Source organism: Nomascus leucogenys, chromosome X, assembly GCF_006542625.1.
Source record: "Nomascus leucogenys isolate Asia chromosome X, Asia_NLE_v1, whole genome shotgun sequence".
In the NCBI taxonomy this organism is placed as follows: domain Eukaryota; kingdom Metazoa; phylum Chordata; class Mammalia; order Primates; family Hylobatidae; genus Nomascus; species Nomascus leucogenys.
Window position 1 is genome coordinate 112,528,100 of NC_044406.1, and position 19,822 is coordinate 112,547,921.

General features: G+C 36.7%; 1 pseudogene; it reads right to left on the reverse strand.

The window, feature by feature from the left end:
- Positions 1-16,865: 16,865 nt before the first annotated feature.
- On the reverse strand, positions 16,866-18,343 carry LOC100602832 (annotated as a pseudogene).
- Positions 18,344-19,822: the final 1,479 nt, after the last annotated feature.

Below are 19,822 nucleotides of genomic sequence, written 5' to 3' on the forward strand. Positions count from 1 at the left end.
TTCAACATCCCTTCGTGACAAAAATTGTCAAAAAACTGGATGTTGAAAGAGCATACCTCAACATACTAAAAGTCATGTATGTCAGAACCACAGGTAGCATCATATTGAATGAGGCAAAACTGAAACCCTTTCCCCTAAGCTCTGGAACACAATAAGGAGCCCCACTTTTAACACTTACTCAGCATAGTATTGGAAGTCCTAGCTAGAGCAATGTGACAAGTAAAATAAATAAGGGGCATCCAAATTGAAAAGGAAGAAATCAAATTATCCTTGATTGCAGATGATATGATCTTACATTTGGAAAAACCTGAAAACGTCATCAAGAGACTACTAGAACTGATAAACAAATTTAGTAACGTTTCCGGATATTAGATCAACATACAAAAATAAGTAGCATTTCTATATGCCAACAGTGAACAATCTGAAAAATAAATCAAAACCAGTAATCCCATGAAACAATAGCCACACAGTAAATCAAATACCTAAAAATTAACCAAGATGTGAAGGATTTCTATAAGAAACACTGTAAAACACTGATGAAAAAAGTTGAAGAGGACCCCAATAAACAAATATATATTCCATTTTATGGACTGGAGGAAAAAAGTGTTGTTTATATGTCAATATTACCCAAAGCATTCTACACATTCAATGTAGTCCCTATTAAAATACCAATTACATTATTCACATAAATGGAAAAAAATTCAAAATTTATATAGATCCTCAAAAAGAACCAGAATAGCCAAAGCTATCCTAAGCAAAAAGAACAAAACTGGAAAAATTCACATTACCTTGCCTCAAGTTGTACTACTATGGTAACCAAAATAGCATGGTACTGGCATAAAACAGACACATAGACCGATGAAACAGAATAGAGACCCCAGAAACAAATGCAAACACCTACAGTGAACTCAAGTTTTGACAAAGATGCCAAGAACATACAGTGGGGGAAATATAGTCTCTTCAATAAATGGTGCTGGGAAAACTGGATATCCATATACAGAAGAATGAAACAGACCCCCATCTCTTGCCATACACAAAAATCAAATAAAAATGGATTAAAGACTAAAACCTAAGACCTCAAACTATGAAGCCAGAATATATAAGGATCTCAAACTACTCTATAGGGAAAAAAAATCTAATGAGCCAATGCAAGATTAAAAGTAGGCGAAATTAGAAATAGGCCAAACTGAATAGATATTTCTCAAAAGAAGACATACAAAATGACAAACAGGCATGTGAAAATGTGCTCAACATCTGTGATCATCAGAGAAATGCAAATCAAAACTACAATGATATATCATCTCACCCCGGTTAAAATGGCTTATATCCAAAAGACAGGCAATGACAAATGCTGGCAAGGATGTGGAGAAAAGGGAACCCTCATACACCGTTGGTGGGAATGAAAGTTAGTACAACCACTCTGGAGAACAGTTTGGAGGTTCCTCAAAAAACTAAAAATGGAGGTACCATATGGTCCATCAAACCCACTGCTGGGTATGTGCCCAAAAGAAAGAAAATCAGTATAGCAAAAAGCTATCTGCACTCCCATGTTTGTTGCAGCACAGTTCTCAAAAGCCAAGATTAAGGAGCAACCTAGCCAAGATTAAGAAGCAACCTAAGTGTCCATCAACAGACAAATGGATGATGTAAATGTGGTACTTTTATGCAATGCAGTACAATTCAGCCATCAAAAAGAATGAGATCCTGTCATTTCCACGAACATGGATGGAACTGAATGTCATTATGTTAAAGGAAACATGCCAGGCACAGAAAGATAAACATTGCATGACGTCACTTATTTCTGGGACCTAAAAATCAAAACAATTAACTCATGGAGATAGAGAATAGAAGGCTGGTTACCAGAGGCTGGGAAGTGTAGTGAGTTGGTTGGAGGGAAATGGGGATGCTTAATGGGTATAAATACTATTTATAAAGAATTAATAAGACCGAGTATTTGATAGGACATCAGGGTGACTACAGCCAATGATAATTTTATTGTACATTTTAAAAATAACTAAAAAAGTGTTATTGGAATATTTGTAAGACAAAGGATACTGGAGGGGATGGATACTCAATTTACCCTAATGTGATTATTACACATTATATGCCTGTATCAAAATATCTCATCTACCTCATAAGCATATATGCCTACCTTGTAGGCATATATTAACCAAAAACAAATTACATAAATAAGATTAAATAAAAACAAATTGTAAAATTTCTATATACCTAAAAAAACCAAGAACAAAGTTTAAAGAAAAACAACAACTAGGTTAATGTATATAACCTATGACAGTTTAAAGATAAATTATTTTAATGCATGCAGAAAACCTACAAAACAATGAGAAAAATGGGAAAGAAAAAAATGGGAAAGAAAAAAATAGGAAGAGAAACATTTCAGACAAAAATGCAAATGGTCACTAAACATATGAAAAAAGTTTCACTTCACTATAAATTAAAAATATAAGATGCCTTTAAAAAATCTATTGCACTTTCAAAGCATTTAAAAATTGATCAAATAATATATATTGCCAAGTGTGGAAAGAAGCAGAAATTCATTGTTGGTGGGAGAGCAAATTGGTAAGAATTTTAGGGAGAGCGATTTATCTTAATCTACATTTGTTATATCATCTTATATCAATAGTTGTACATGTTAACACAGAAGGATATTTATTTTATTGCAATTTATAAAATATAGAAAATAAACTCTTGCAATGGCAGTAGGTTTCATAAATTGTAGCATGGATATAAAATTTAAAAATCCAGATATTCAAAATATTTATGTAGCTCTTCATTTTCAACATAGAAATATTTCCACACTAGAGATAGCTATATATACACATATACGTAATAAGAGAATGTGACAAGATGTTAACAGTGTTTATCTCTTTCATTGACTGACTTTTTAAAACAATGATAACATATTACTTTCATCAGAAATAAAGCTATTTCTATTTCAAAATGTAATTTATGTTTTTCAAGCCAATTGATCTTTAATAATACTGTTTATGCAGCAGTGTTCAAGGTGCTTTCATACACAAGTCATTTTTGCTTCATAGTTGTTCTATAAGTTGACTCTGGCAGGAATGATCGTTAGTCTCATTTTACAGAAGGAATCATTTCCCAGGGAAATCGTTCTATTTGACTTTTATGCGAACCACACTGTGACAAGAGAAAAGATAGGTAAACACATGATATTATGGTTGAATTTTCTTCTTTGATGCTTGAGATGAGATGTTAATGATGTTTAGCAAATAACACAGTCTTCTATGTGGCAATCAGGAGTTTTCACTCTGGCAGAATTCAACTCACATTTGACCAAGGCACTCTTTTATTCTAATATTAAACTTGTGTTTATTTAAAGTAAAATCTGACATCGAAGTTTGAGTAAGTTTCCATGAATTCATCCAAACATTAGTTGAAAGCTACACTATAACACAAATATGCACTTTCTCCATCATCTTGGTATATTGATTTAAGTACTCAATAAATATGCATAATTTACATTTCTAAAGCTTAATAAATTTAGTTAAAACCAGAATGATTTGAGGTAAATGTAATTTCCATTTCTTATTGTTAGTTCCATGTCAGGTCATACATTAATTCAGTAAAATGGTCAGTGAGCAGAAAATTTATCATCCAGACTGTCTAAAATATGCTATTTATATTAATGACTTAATAATATTTAAATAAGTCTTCTCATGCCCCAGACAAAAGTCAAGTTCCATTTTAAAAAGATTAAAAAATTGAAAATTATCAGAGAAAGTAAATAGAAAATTGAAAATATACTAAATTTAAACCAATATAAAATTTACTTTAATCTGAAATGTAAAAGAAAGCCACACCACAGCTAAATCACACAAGAACACAAAGGCAAATGAGTGATCAGAATAAAATTTCACATAGATACGTGTCTAATTTACTCTTTACTATCAACAACCTACTTTAATAGGTATTTTACACTTTAAAATTATGTAAAATATTCAATGAAGTATACTTCAAGGTAAACTTTTACTATTTTTGTAGAGAAAAAGTGATAGAACTACTTTCCCTTCTGTATATATTATGTACTTTCCCCCTTTTTTAATTTTTTGGTCTCAAAGAAACACTAATACTGAAAAAGATCACAGGTGTTAAAAGACTAGACCTAGTCACATCCCAAAGGCCCCATCTCCAAATACAATCACATTGGGGATGAAGTTTCAACATATTACTTTTGGGGAGAAACAAATATTCAGTCTATAATATTCCACACCTGACTTCCAAAAATTTATGTCCTTCTTGCATGCAAAATATATTGATTTCATTTCAATAGCCCCAAAGTTCTTAACTTGCTCCAAAACCAGCTTTAAGGTCTAACGTCAAAGTTTCATTTAAATCAGATCTAGATAAAACTCAAGGTAATATTCCTCCTGAGGCAAAATTCTGCTTCAGCTGTGAACCTGTGAAATAAAATGAGACATGTGCTTCCAAAAATACAATGGTGCTGCAGGCATAGGATAGCCATTTTCATTTCAAACAGGAGAAATAGGAAATAAGGAAGGAGTGACAAATCCTGAGCAAGTCCAAAACCCAATGGGGCAAATTCCACTGGACCTTACGATTTGAAAATAATTATCTTTGACTTGATGTTCTGCCCTTCGGGCCCACTGGTACATAGGTCCCAATTTTCAGACACCCTGAAGGGACAGACCTGAAATAATAACTTCCATATCTACAGGGATAGTGGTTCTGTTGCCATAGCTTTGCTGGGCCTCCAAGGTTCTGAGCTACCCTGTCTCCAAGGCTTTGGGTAGCTCCATCCCACAGCTTGTCTAAATGGCCCCACAGAAGCGTCTGTCTCAGCTCTGCTCCAACAGCTCTGCAGGAATTTGGTTCTATACTTTAAAATCTAGTTGGAGGCAGCTTGCCTCATGACTCATGCATTCTGCATGCTGATGGAGACAGCATCATGTGGACACAGCCAAAGCTGGCTGCCTGTGTCCCGTCAGGGGAGGCCACTGCAGCCCACAATGCACAGCAGGCTCCTGTAAAAACAGCAGGAGCAGCCAAAGAGTGTGGCACCAGAGGATGTGAAGCAGAGCCTATGATGACAGGCAGCACTGGGCAGCTGGGCAGCACATGCACACCAAGGTCCCACAGGCACCAGCAGGCCCTCCTTTGCATTCATCCATTACCTTGATGAATAACTCTTGGCTTCTGTTGAGATAAGTGACTAATCTCAAACAAATAAAAAATAAGAGAATACTACAAACACCTCTACACAAATAAACACGAAAATCTAGAAGAAATGGATAAATTCCTCGACAAATACACCCTCCCAAGACTAAACCAGGAAGAAGTTGAATCTCTGAATAGACCAATAACAGGCTCTGAAATTGTGGCAATAATCAATAGCTTGCCAACCAAAAAGAGTCCAGGACCTGATGGATTCACAGCCGAATTCTACCAGAGGTACAAGGAGGAGCTGGTACTATTCCTTCTCAAACTATTCCAATCGATAGAAAAAGAGGGAATCCTCCCTAAAACATTTTATGAGGCCAGCGTCATCCTGATACCAAAGCCTGGCAGAGACACAACAAAAAAAGAGAATTTCAGACCAATATCCTTGATGAACATTGATGCAAAAATCCTCAATAAAATACTGGCAAACCGAATCCAGCAGCACATCAAAAAGCTTATACACCATGATCAAGTGGGCTTCATCCCTGGGATGCAAGTTTGGTTCAACATATGAAAATCAATAAATGTAATCCAGCATATAAACAGAACCAAAGATAAAAACCACATGATTATCTCAATAGATGCAGAAAAGGCCTTTGACAAAATTCAGCAAGCCTTCGTGCTAAAAACTTTCAATAAATTAGGTATTGATGGGACGTATCTCAAAATAATAAGAGCTATCTATGACAAACCCACAGCCAATATCATACTGAATGGGCAAAAACTGGAAGCATTCCCTTTGAAAACTGGCACAAGACAGGGATGCCCTCTCTCACCGCTCCTATTCAACATAGTGCTGGAAGTTCTGGCCAGGGCAATCAGGCAGGAGAAGGAAATAAAGGGTATTCAATTAGGAAAAGAGGAAATCAAATTGTCCCTGTTTGCAGATGATATGATTGTATATCTAGAAAACCCCATTGTCTCAGCCCGAAATCTCCTTAAGCTGATTAGCAACTTCAGCAAAGTCTCAGGATACAAAATCAACGTACAAAAATCACAAGCATTCTTGTACACCAATCACAGACAAACAGAGAGCCAAATCATGAGTGAACTCCCATTCACAATTGCTTCAAAGAGAATAAAATACGTAGGAATCCAATTTACAAGGGACGTGAAAGACCTCTTCAAGGAGAACTACAAACCACTGCTCAATGAACTAAAAGAGGATACAAAAAAATGGAAGAACATTCCATGCTCATGGGTTGGAAGAATCAATATCGTGAAAATGGCCATACTGCCCAAGGTAATTTATAGATTCAATGCCATCCCCATCAAGCTACCAATGACTTTCTTCATAGAATTGGAAAAAACTACTTTAAAGTTCATATGGAACCAAAAAAGAGCCCGCATCACCAAGTCAATCCTAAGCCAAAAGAACAAAGCCGAAGGCATCACGCTACCTGACTTCAAACTATACTACAAGGCTACAGTAACCAAAACAGCATGGTACTGGTACCAAAACAGAGACATAGACCAATGGATCAGAACAGAGGCCTCAGAAATAATGCTGCATATCTACAACTATCTGATCTTTGACAAACCTGACAAAAACAAGAAATGGGGAAAGGATTCCCTATTTAATAAATGGTCCTGGGAATACTGGCTAGCCATATGTAGAAAGCTGAAACTGGATCCCTTCCTTACACCTTATACAAAAATTAATTCAAGATGGATTAAAGACTTAAATGTTAGACCTAAAACTATAAAAACCCTAGAAGCAAACCTAGGCAATACCATTCAGGACATAGGCATGGGCAAGGACTTCATGTCTAAAACACCAAAAGCAATGGCAACAAAAGCCAAAATTGACAAATGGGATCTAATTAAACCAAAGAGCTTCTGCACAGCAAAAGAAACCACCATCAGAGTGAACAGGCAACCTACAGAATGGGAGAAAATTTTCGCATCCTACTCATCTGACAAAGGGCTAATATCCAGAATCCACAATGAAGTCAAACAAATTTACAAGAAAAAAACAACCCCATCAACAAGTGGGCGAAGGACATGAACAGACACTTATCAAAAGAAGACATTTATGCAGCCAAAAAACACATGCAAAAATGCTCAGCATCACTGGCCATCAGAGAAATGCAAATCAAAACCACAGTGAGATACCATCTCACACCAGTTAGAATGGCCATCATTAAAAAGTCAGGAAACAACAGGTGCTGGAGAGGATGTGGAGAAATAGGAACAATTTTACACTGTTGGTGGGAATGTAAACTAGTTCAACTATTGTGGAAGTCAGTGTGGCGATTCCTCAGGGATCTAGAACTAGAAATACCATTTGACCCAGCCATCCCATTACTGGGTATATACCCAAAGGACTATAAATCATGCTGTTATAAAGACACATGCACACGTATGTTTATTGCGGCACTATTCACAATAGCAAAGACTTGGAACCAACCCAAATGTCCAACAACGATAGACTGGATTAAGAAAATGTGGCACATATACACCATGGAATACTATGCAGCCATTAAAAATGATGAGTTCATGTCCTTTGTAGGGACATGGATGAAACTGGAAAACATCATTCTCAGTAAACTATCGCAAGGACAGAAAACCAAACACCGCATGTACTCACCCATAGGTGGGAATTGAACAATGAGAACACATGGACACAGGAAGGGGAACATCACACTCCGGGGACTGTTGTGGGGTGGGGGTGGGGGGAGGAACAGCATTAGGAGATATACCTAATGCTGAATGACGAGTTAATGGGTGCAGCGCACCAACATGGCACATGGATACATATGTAACAAACCTGCACATTGTGCACATGTACCCTAAAGCTTAAAGTATAATAATAATAATAATAAAATAAATAAAATGAAAAAAATAATATTAACGAAATGTTAAATAATAAAATCTCAATAATAATAATAAATCTGAATAAAGTCTAAATGATAAATGATAATAAATACTAAAATCTCAATAAGCAAATCTCAATGAAGTAAGAAAAAAAAAATCAAACGGGTGTTTTCCACACTCTAAGCATTCTCTCCTAAACAAGATTTGCTATTTTTTAAAATATGCGTAAGCTAATTTTCCCCAAAATCTTTAATTTCTATTTCTTTTCTGATTAACAGTTCTGTCTTTAAATTATTTCTATCTCACATTTTACTACAAGCAGTATGGAGAAACGAGGCTCCTTCTTCTACACTTTGCTTAAAAATTGTTTTAGCTAAATATTCAATTGCATTACTCACAAGTTCAACTTTCCACAAACCACTAAGATACATACACAGTCTAGGCAAGTTCTTTATAAAAACAATTGTATTTCCTCCATTTCACAATAACATGTTCCTCATTTCCATCTGAACTTTCACCAGAATTTATCTTACTGTTTTATTCATAGTAATGTAGTCTCTTTCTAGCATGTACCTCAAAACTCTGCCAGGATCTACTCATTGCTCAATTCTAAAGCTGCTTTCACGTTTGTAGGTAATTGCTATAACAGCACCCCACTCTCATTACCAATTTTCTGTCTTAGTCTATTTGGACAGCTATAACAAATATAATAGGCTAGATGACTTATAAAAAACATAAATTTATTTCTCGTAGTTATGGAGATTGGGATGTCCAAGATCGAGGCCTTAGTATATGAACATTAATCCCATTCATGAGAGCTCTTCCTCCATGTGCTAATCACCTTCCAAAAGCAGCACCTCCAAATACCATCATATTGGACATTAGGTTTCAACATATAAATTTTGAGGGGAACACAAATATTCAGTCTATAGTAGGATTAGAGGAATTAAAATGTCCCTACTCAAATTTCAATGCTTAACTGGAAGTTTTCATTTGAATTTTAGAACAGTAATCTATTATGACCAGTATGTATCTCTCTCCATCTTTACCTTTCCAATGTGTACTCTGACAAAGGTTCACTCGTTGAATTAATTGTTGAGTTTGGAATAATTTTGATTGATTGATTGATTGCATGTTGTCAAATTAAGCATGAAACATCTAAAACTATCATTTCTAGTGATATCAAAATACGTCAGTTTTTAATGACTTCAATTTATTATTTATATTTTATTAAGACAGAATTAAGAAATCTATAAACCCAACATTTCTGTCTCTTCAAGTGTATTTAAATGTATGTGTAGTTCAATCTTCCTATATATCTATGATTGATAACATCATTTTAAAGATTTACCTTTATTTTATTACTTAATCATTCAATATACTAAATGTCCTTAAAATTAACAGCATATCCAATACTGAACTAAAAAGAAATTATATAATCTGACAACAAAGAACTAGAGAAGACTTTGATTTATTATGTTTATTTGCATTTTCACTTTGACTCTTCCTAAATATTCTGTCTTAATATACCATCCAAAGGTGTAGAGCAACTTAGCGTAACTTAAAAAAAAACTTATATTTCACTGTGCTCTATACCTATTACTACATGCTCATTTTAGTTTTCTTTCATAAGCCATATTTTTAAAAGTTAGGACCTGTATTTCAAAATAAACTTAATCTTATCAGAAGGTATTCAATATTTCAAAATGGTCACTTGTTTCCTTTTATTCTGAAATCTTTGGAATGCACACTGTTCATTGATGTAATTTTATATTGAATTTTGTAATAAAATAATTTTAGAGCTGGGCATGATGGCTCATGCCTGTAATCCCAGTGCTTTGGGAGATCGAGGCAGGTGGATTACCTGAGGTCAGGAGTTCAAGAGCAGCCTGGCCAACATAGGGAAACCTCGTCTCTACTAAAAATACAAAAATTAGCGAGGTGGGGTGGCGGATGCCTGTAATCTCAGCTACTCGGGAGGCTGAGGCAGGAAAATCGCTTGAGCCCGGGAGGTGGAGGTTGCAGCGAGCCAAGATCGTGCCATTGCACTCCAGCTTGGGCGACAGAGCAAGACTCCATCTCAAAAAAATATAATTAATTAATTAATTAATTAATTTTAGGTACTATTATCTCCTGACTGTATACCACCCCCCGAAATGCCTATGTTGAAGCCCTGACCCATAATGTGACCATAACTGGAGACAGAGTTTTTAAGAAGGTCATTAAAATTACACAAGATTATAGGCGTGGGCCCTAAATCCAACAGCACTGGAGGAAGAGACAATAAAACAATCTCTCCAAGCACACACCTGGAAGGCATACTGAAAGCTAGGAAGAGAATGTTAACCCCAATAAAATGTACTGACACATGGCTGTTGGACATAAAGTCCCCAGAACTGTGAGAGAATAAATTTCTGTAGGTTAAGCCATCTAATCTGTGATATCCTGTTACCCTAGTCCAAGCTATTACAAGTATTGATTATCAATATCCTGGGAATTTTGTACAAACCAGACATTTAAAATGTTTCCTGCACAGCATGTGTTCTATGTATACAAGTTATTTATTACACAACAAGTTTTGTAAATTTATGTACAAGATTATATGATTATACTACATGGGTTTATGTAGCATAATATAAATAAATCTTATGTTACCAGTTCAAATGTACAGAACCAAAGAATATGATTTACATAGCTTTTGATGAAGAAAAATCACTCTTCCTTCAGAATGAATTTGGTAATAAAAATGAAATAATATTCCACTAAGCATTTACACTAAAACAAAAAATAAAAAGGAGATATTGTAATCAATTTTTGTATAAACTAAATATTTTTTCATTGATTCTAATCTGCAGATGCTTTAATTTCTGATTGTTAGTAACTCAAACCAGATTGTCTCAATTCATATTTCATCACCTTACTATAATAGTGTGGTTACCTTGGTAATTTACTCAAATTCTCTTTCTTCAGTTTCCTCATCTGCAAAATCAGAATAATAATAATTTCTATCTCATAGGGTTGTTATAACGAGTAAATGAGTATATATAAAACATTATAAGAATCCCCATTACATAGTTAACATTAACATTGTTATAATTGTTTTGATGATGATTATTATTCAAATGATAATAAATTTATTGAAATAAGGATAAAGAACTACAGTGTATGAAAGTGCGACACCCAAACAGAAATAAAGCAAGCTTGTGTAGTGTCTTATATATAATGGTCATTCAGTAAAGTCTGTGAAGCTAAAGAATACTAGGAGATTGGAATATAAGCCTGTGAGCTGCCTGGTTAGGGAAAATTTTTAGGTAAATTAGAGGTAATCAGGTGTGGAGAAACTACTCTTCAATGAATATTAATCACACATTGTGAAGTCAGATTGATTCATACATGTTTTAGATAAGTGGTTTCCAACTCTTGCTATACAAGGAAATAACCTGGAGACCTTAAAAAATACTGGAGCCTGGGTTTTACCCTTTGATTTTCTGGTCATGTATAAACCTCAGGCACTATTTTTCTTTTCTAGATCCACTACATGATTATAATAAGCTGCCAGGATGAAAATCCACTCTTTTATGGCAGTGGTTTTTGAACTGTAGTTCCCAGACCAGCAGCATCAGAATAATCTGGGAACCTGTTTGAAATGCAAATTATTGGGCCTCATTCCAGAACTGCTGAATCAGTAACTCTGGGTGTTGAGTCACTGACATGTGGTTTACCAAGTGCTCCTGGTGCTTCTGGCGCACACTAACATCTCATAACCACTCTTTTAGCATTAAAAAGTAAAATGCTTGGCCTCTTTAAGAAGAAATTGGCCTAAAAACACATAAACTTAAGTGTAAGCCTGATAATAAAAGATAAATAAAGCAAGCATGAAAAATCAGTAAAGATATAAAATTCAAAATTCAGTAAACAAGCATAATCAGCTTAATCTAATATTTATACGTTCCAGAAAAGAATAGCCATTATTTACAAGTACATATACATACACCATTTTCAAATGCAATTTTCAAAAGTTTCCAAAAAAAATTACACAGATTACATTATCTGACCACATATTAACAAATTAGAAATCAAAACCTAAAAGATAACAATAATGATAAGACTCCAACTTTCTTGTCTTAATATTATAAAATTTAGACTTTTTTAGTAAAATGCATCATTTTAGAATTGCATAGTTTGTAATATTTATTTTTATGTTATATGTATTATAATATATATTTTATGTATATAATACAGTTGTAAGTCATATATGATACAGTTATAGGAAATGCTTAGCAATTAAATTATATCTAGAGCTTATTTTTAAAGGAATTAAAGAGCAATATTAAAATATTCTGTTAAGTTTCTAAGAACACGTTGAATATGGGAAGATATTCCATTTCAATGACTTTTCTTCTTATTAGCTAAAATGAAATATTATTTAGAGATTAGCAAAATGTATTTTAGAAAGAATCTTATATGTACAGTTAGGAAAAACTTTGTGGCATATAAGCAGTGTCTTAGTATAAATAAATGACAGATTTTGCTGTACTAAAGTTTATAGTATTTTAGTATATGCTTTAATTCTCTACTAGTTTAGAATGGAAAGGGTTCATATTTTCTGAATGGTACTTTGAAATGAGCAGTATTCAAAGTATTCAAGGGCTAGGACTTGTGGCTAAAGACATCAGTAATGAATGTTAATACTATGATTATCAATTTAAAAGTTTATTTTTTAATAATAAGAATTCCCGGCCGGGCGCGGTGGCTCACGCTTGTAATCCCAGCACTTTGGGAGGCCGAGGCGGGCGGATCACGAGGTCAGGAGATCGAGACCACGGTGAAACCCCGTCTCTACTAAAAATGCAAAAAATTAGCCGGGCGTGGTGGCGGGCGCCTGTAGTCCCAGCTACTCGGAGAGGCTGAGGCAGGAGAATGGCGTGAACCCGGGAGGCGGAGCTTGCAGTGAGCCGAGATTGCGCCACTGCACTCCAGCCTGGGCGACAGAGCGAGACTCTGTCTCAAAATAATAATAATAATAATAATAATAATAATAATACTTATTTTTCCTTAGGAATAAAACTGACATATTCTTTTCTACTCAAGACTGCAAATCCAATAAAGCTCAAATTCATTAATTCAACAAGCATTTATTGAGCACTTACTCTGTGCCAAGCACTCTTATAGGCACTGTTGGTACAGCAGTGAGCAAGCCAGATTGGCTTTCCAGAAACTTACATTCTGGTGGAAAAGACCAACATTATGCAAGTAATTAAATGAATACATTAATTACAGTGTGATAATGTACTCCAAAGGATATGAACAGAGTTCTACGTTAAAGAGATTTAGGGTCAGGTGATGGTGTTTTCTGGAAAGGATTGTTAAAGCAGGCATCCGTGGGTAGGTGGTATTTGAACCGAGAAGTGAATAGAAGTGCAATCATGTAAAGATATAAGAAAATTGTTTCAGGCTGAGGAAAGAGCATTTGCTAAGACTATAAGCAGTTAGCCTATTATGTTTAAGGAACTGAAAGAGGCATATGTATCGGAAACAGGGAGAATGACAGAAGTAGAAGACTGGGGGACAGTTCTTCTAGGAATTTATAGGCTATGGTAAAGAATTAAGGTTTTATTCTAAATGCAATGGAATGAAGATGAGTGACATTTATTCTTTTCTTCCTCAGATACTGTAATGGAATGACATTTCAAATATAAATCAGATAAAGGGGACCAGCATGTTAAGCACAGACCAACTGGAAGATTACTGTTGTACTCTAGATGAGAAATGAGAATGTATTGGTCTGGACCATAATTTATATTGTTAATATAGTATCTAAGGTAGAACAAAACTTATAAAATAAATCTTGTATTTATAAATCTTTAACTAAAAGAGGATACAAATGCCCAGATGATTCGGAGACCTCCCAAAATCAACCCAGAAAGTTAATGGCTGATTTAAGACTAAAGTCCACATTCCCTGGATGTTTTAACAATTGTATTCTCTTTTTATATTCTCTTTACAAATCACAACTATTCCTAAGTGAGTGAACACACAATTTCAGTGCAATCATATTTTAGCATGTGGACTTTATGAATGTACAGAAAAAATGTTACCTATTAAATATATTTAATACATTCAGTAATCTAGACTGTAAGCAAGTGAAAGGGAATAGTACTTTTTCATATATATTATATATAGAAAAATAAATCAAATTTTCAATGGAAGTCATTACTGGGTAATTCAGTACTTTTGCTACCTTACCTGAAATATCAGCATCAGTTAGTTCAGAATTAGTAGGGTTGGTTCTATTCACATTGAGGAGAGCCAGTATACTTGAAAATTAATGGTAACTCAAAAAGAAGATACTGAGTTCTTATTCTTAAATTATATCCTCCCATAATCTAGTCAGAGAAAATAGAACTTAGTATTTTATGACTTGAATTAAAAGAATAAAAGCAATGTGACCATGAAATAATATTTGGACACTATTATATAATAGACCACTAAGTTATTATTTATTTTACATGCAAATAATCTTTTGTTCTTATCACTCAAGAGTATATATATATTCTCCAAAATAAAATCATTATTTTTCAAATTTTTTCATAAAGACAGTTTAAAACAAAAATAATTAACATTGCAAAGATTTTTATTGCCACTTCTCAACTCTGTAATCTGCTTATTTGTGTACTGATAAATTATTTCATTTGTCTTTAAAAAATCTAATATCTTTAGAAGCTTCTTCCTTAAATTTTTATTTTTTATGGGTACATAGTAGGTGTATATATTGTGTCACAAACAATCCAATTTTACTCTTTTAATTATTTTAAAATGTACAATTAAATTACTATTGACTATAGTCAACTTGTTGTTCTATTAAATAGTAGGTACTATTTATTCTTTCTAACTATTTTTTTTCTATCATTAGCCATCCCCACCTCCCCCAACTTCACCCCCACTACCCTTCCCAGCCTCTGGTAACCATACTTATACTCTATATGTCAAAACAACTTATTTATAGAGACCTTCACCTCTCACCAGGAAAGTGAGAAATAAAAACAACAAACTGTGAGTTAGAGTCTGTTTGCAGGTATTCAGATCAATCCTTTTCAGTAGCCTGAGTGATCATCCATGTCCAGGTGCTTGCTGTGCAAGGCCACTTACCCAAATAATTATTCCATGAGATCAAGAATTATTAATACAGCCAATAATGATCTAGTCAATCATTTAAATTTTCAGAGTCAAAATTATCTTTAATTATGTATTGTTAAAATGCATTTTAAAATGATGTAGAATTTGCAGAAGATAAAAATAAGACATCTTCATTGACGAGTAAACTCTACATCATTATTCTACACAACATACACATTTCTATGCAGAACTGGTTCTACTGGCAGAGTATTCAAACAAATGAAATGTTATCACCTAACTTTTGAAGTATTCCCATTTCACTCTGAAGGTGCTCTGCTAGCCCTATCCAAACCTATCCTTATGAATTAACTACAAATATATTTTTTGTGCGTGAAAAACATTTATTCTGAGAATCTAAAATCTGGACAAAGAGTATTGGACTTTAGAAAAAGCCTACACAAAATTGTCTCGTTTCTTCCCTAATACATTGTTAATCTAAGAATAAGGAGGTGAAAAAAAAACCCTTTAAAAATAACATTGCTTCAGTTTGTCTGCAGGTGTGTGACTTAAAATATCCCTGTTCTATTGAGGTACAGGTTGCAAACTTTGGTAAAATTGGAAAAATTAACAAACCCTTTCAAAATAAATACAAAAACAAAAACAACACTGAACCTTAATGTTATATCTTTCTCGGTACATATGCAGTAACTACAAAAAAAAAATCATTTAGAAAATGTGGTCATAAAAAAAAACCCTCTTGTAAGAATTCAATTGCCAAGTTAAAAACTGAATTTAAATGATCTATAAGACTCAAACTGTTCCCAAGCACCCACTTAGTGTCAGGAGGAACTGAATGACCGCCGTTTCTAGAATTTCATTGGCATTTTCAATAATTCAGGGCTAACAACAAAGATTGTTGTCTTTAGAAAGAAGGAGTGAACCAAAGGCACTTGAACTTGGCTTCCTGGGCTGGCATCCGTCTGTGGCCACCTTCTTCAGACAGCATCAGCCACATGCCTGACCCCACGTGGAGCAGAGTCCTGTTGAGCCCATTTCTGTGTGGCTCCAACTCTCTGCTTGCAGGGGCAGAGGAGTTTTCAAGCGGATCTCAGACACCAAGCAGTCTGGCGGGGGATGGCTTTGAGGGAAAGGTTTGAACCGGGCCAAGATGTTTCCTCTTTTCCTTGCAACAATTTCAACAGACAGCTGGGCCACGCCATGCCATGGGCCACCATGGGGAACCATCTCATTGGACTTTAGATGATAAAATGCTGTCAGATAGATGCTTGCTCTGACCTTGGGGGCCAAACCCATGAACACGAAAGGACTGTTCCCTCTCCCACTTCTTCGAGTTGGTGGCAGCAACTTCCGAGAACTTGACATCAGAAAAATGAACAGCCTTCATGCCACATAGTTTCTGATTCCATCTTTAAAAATCTTATGTTATTTTGTCAAGAAATTGCAGGCTTTTATGTTTACAAAAAAAAACCTAAACAAAATACTGAAAAGTCCAACTTTTAGCCAGAATACATAAATTCCTGAAAATGTATAGATTTGAAAATTAAAAATAAAAAAAGGAAAACAAACCTTTTTAGAGAACGGAGGAAACACTACATGCTTAAGTTAAGACCACTAAGAACAACATCAGGGCTGATGAAAGAGCCCTCCGACACGTTTTAAGCAAAACGCTTGTCAGAAGTGCTTGGAGATCACCGGCCATTGCCGTAGCCAGGCAAGAACTGGTTGAGGACCGTCTGCAGGGGCTGGTTCACCTGCATGGCATAGCTCCAGCCCAGGTCAGAGCGGCAGGCGGGGCAGCTGAACACCTGTGCCCAGAAGGATTTGTCCAGGCAGTCCTTGCATACCTTGTGCTGGCACACAGTTGCAATGGGCCGGAACACCAGCTCCTGATAGCAGATACACTGGAGCATCTCCTCCACTTTACTCAGGAACATCTGAAACGGGCTGCTCCTCGCTGGCCGGCCCTTGAGCAATGCCAGGACCTCATTCCACAGTTGGGCGTTGCTCTTGTCCTTTCTGATGAGGCCGCTCTGCTGGGCTGTGAGGTTGTAGGGCTCCACTTTAGTTTTCTTGGATGTCCAGCGAGGGGAGGCGGCCCTGCTCAGGCCACCTCCTGCCTGCTTCTGCTTCCACTTTCCCTTGCTTTCCCTGGGGCCCGCGAAGCCCTCCTCCTGCTCCTCCTCCTCCTCTCTCTTGCTAATTCTCCTTCTCCCGCTCTCGGTTGGCCAGGGCTTCCAGGTGGCCTTCTGGATACTGCATAGTCAGCCCCAGCTTCTTGATCCATTCCTTCTCCTCCTTCGTCCAGGGGCCAGGCTCGTCATCGTCCCTCTGCAGGAGGTAGCGCCGCAGGAGAAACCTGGACTTCCACTTCTCGGGCCACTACTTCACCACCTGCTAGATGCGGTCGTAGCAGTTGCCCTTGGCGGGGGCGTACTTTCTGTTCTTACCACCCTTGACGTTGGGCACCACCCTGACAGGCATTCCCGACTGCCAGTCCTTGGCCTCAGCCCCTTCTTGGTCATTAAAGAGAGTAAAGCACCTGAGAGCCAGCGCCCTGTTGGTGTTGGTGAGTTTCTGATCACAAGACTGTTCCGCGGTCCTCTTGTTGCAAAAAGATCTCAACCATCACTATCTGTGTATCTGAAAAAATTCTCCTGGTCCACATCGTCCTTGTAGCCCCTGTCCAGGACCAGGGAGTACGACCCGTCATTGCTCCGGCCGTGAATGCCAGCCACGTGGGGCCGATGAGCCCCAGACTCGCTGACCTGGACTCAGAACCGCCACATGGTGCCCACGGGGATCCCTGGGATGGGTCCGTAGTGGTTGGACGGGACGATGGTGCACTCCTTGGTGAGGCCCACACACGCAATGCCCTTGCCCCAGTCCCGCTTCAAGGACAACGTGGCCGAGGCCATCTTCGCCTTCTTCTTGCTCTCTCTCAGCCTCTCTCCTGCCAGCACTACCTTGCTGGTGTCATTCCGGCACTCGGGCAGTACCACTTGTACTAGCTGGGAGTGCTGCTGAGGGAGGGGCACAGGCAGTAGATGTGGAAGGCCATGTCACATTCGTCACACATGAGCTGCTTGTTGGGGTCTTACTGGCCCTCACACAGGTGGCAGGCGCAGATCCAACAGAGTCTATTCATGTCGTCCTTGCAGTGCTTGCAGGATGGGATATTCGTGGAGGTAAATGAGAGTATTGGGTTCCACCCCATGCTTAAACTGGACATCTAACTAACATAGAAACATAATTCTCATAGTTCATTTTGAGACAACACTTGGAGAGTTAGGTTTTAGAAACAAGACCAACTAACAATTCAGTCACATTTGTGATTGTTTCTTAGGTTACTCTAAAAACTTTGTGGACTGATGTTGTTTTATTCTAAGGAAAGATCCAGGGTATCGTGGCTGCAGCATCATTTAATATAATCATCAAAGTACCTTCTATCTAACATGCACAGAAGCTACCATAGACCATAGACACTTTCCTCAGACTCCCTATTCTACCACTTTGTCCCTCATTCTCATAAAATAATATCACCTCTTATGTCACCAATTTAGAACTGTCTATATAATTTTCAGGACACAGTGAAAAATGAAAATGCATGTAAGGAGTGGGGAAGTCAATCTCTCTTTCTCTTTTCACAGCCTGTAGCTTCCACCTAATGTGAATAGAGAATCCCCAAGGCATTGCAACTTTCACACGAGAAGATGCTTGGTACATAGAAAGGCAAGAGGCCTACTACCTGCTCATTGTGCCATAGCAGTGCCAGACTATGGGAGAGATGACCTCTGTCTTGCCATGTCCAAAAGTATTGTGGCCATGCATTCAATTACAAATGTATCTATGATCCTAACCAGTCCTCTGCCGGGGTTGAAAGGCAATGCAGCCTGATCACTGTCTAAGGCAGATGATGACAGTGGTTGAAGGATATAGTCAGGAGGGAGGAGGATAGGTGAAACCTATGGAAGCAGGGGCAGAACGATGGCAGCTTAGAACTCATCCTGGGGAGGTGGTAAGGTTGACAAGAGGCCAGGCTACACTTGAGCTGAAATCTCAAGCTTAAAATGTAACATAAATTCAAAGATAAAATTGTTAAGAATTTCAATATAGCAACCTTAACCATGCTACTGAATTGGTTTCACCCTCGTGAAGCCAGGCCTGGACCAGGAACATAGACAACATCAGATTTAAGTTCCTTCAAATTTCACTTTTTCACGAATTTACCAAAACTCATATTATTCTTGCTTTCTTACCTTATATAACATGAAAAAATATCATATTCTAATGCGTAAAGTCAATAGTTTAACCTCAGTTCTAAAGCCCATCTTTTCCTTCATTCTAATCAAACTTCCTCCATCCGTTATCCCATTTTTATCCCTTATATTTAATTTAATAACTTTACATTTTCCTATAGTTACTCCTTCTTCCTGTCCTTCAAAATCAAACATGTTGGCAGAGTTTGATATACTCACTCTCTGTACAGATCATCTTCCAGTCACTTATTATAACTAAAACCAAATGCAATCTGGCTTATTCCTAAAGGATTCCCCTGAATCTGCTTTCACTAAATCCCCAGTGATATTTTTGTTGCTAATGGTTTATCAAGCAGAGAAGAAAGACAAGAGGTAGACACATGCCAAAA